Below are 926 nucleotides of genomic sequence, written 5' to 3' on the forward strand. Positions count from 1 at the left end.
GAAACTTAGGTTTTAGAGCAGCTTCCTTGTCATTTCAGATACAGACAGAAATAAGAAAGCCCACGCTGTCCCTCGGTGGGGGCTGGGAGGACGGTGAGCTGGTGATTACAGTCACATCTTACTTTGTCCTTATCCCTGACATGACCGGGACCCCCAAGTACCCCTTAACCCTAACGCAGAATCCACTCGGATGAGCCCTGAGCTCACCTGGGGGCAGGGGATAGGTGGAGCCTATTCTCCCTAAACCCAGGGCCAAAAAAATTCCAGGGACCTTGAAGAAGTCAGGGGACACGGGGGCTCTGGGCTTGGGGGAGGGGGAAAGTGGGAGGTTTGAACACCTCCCGTGCTAAGGAGGCCACGGTGCCAGGCAGCTTCCACAGGGGCACCTGGGCACTGGACCCGGTAACAGAGGGGTGCAGAGGAAGGGGGCCCAGGCCTGAGATGGAATAGAGTGGACTTTCCTTCCGGGGCCTCCCTCTGCCCAGCCTCCTGGAGGTCCAGGTAGGCCTGGGCCAGCTCCATGTTTTGAGCCACCCGGTTCAGGAAAAAAATGATAATAGGCAGTTTACATTAACAGTGAAAAAAAGTTCAGAAAAGGAGGGTGAGCATGGTCGCACAACTTAAAAACCGTAACCGATGTCACCGAACTGTACACGCAGAAATTGTTGAATTGGTGTATGTTCTGCTGTGCAGTCTCAACCATAAAAATAAATTATTTCAAAAAATGAAAAACAAAACATGACTAAATACACTATTAAATCAGTGATATATTTTAAATCGATATTTAGCAAACTGTTTCCAACCCCCAAAACCAGCACCGCCACGCAGTTGGGCCACGCGACCCAAAAAACGCGTTTGTAAGCGGTACCGATTCGCCGCCACACCGTCGGGCCCCGGGACTGACGTATCGGTGTTCGCGTGGCGGG

Source organism: Trichechus manatus, unplaced genomic scaffold (assembly GCF_000243295.1).
Source record: "Trichechus manatus latirostris isolate Lorelei unplaced genomic scaffold, TriManLat1.0 scaffold02434, whole genome shotgun sequence".
Classification (NCBI taxonomy): domain Eukaryota; kingdom Metazoa; phylum Chordata; class Mammalia; order Sirenia; family Trichechidae; genus Trichechus; species Trichechus manatus.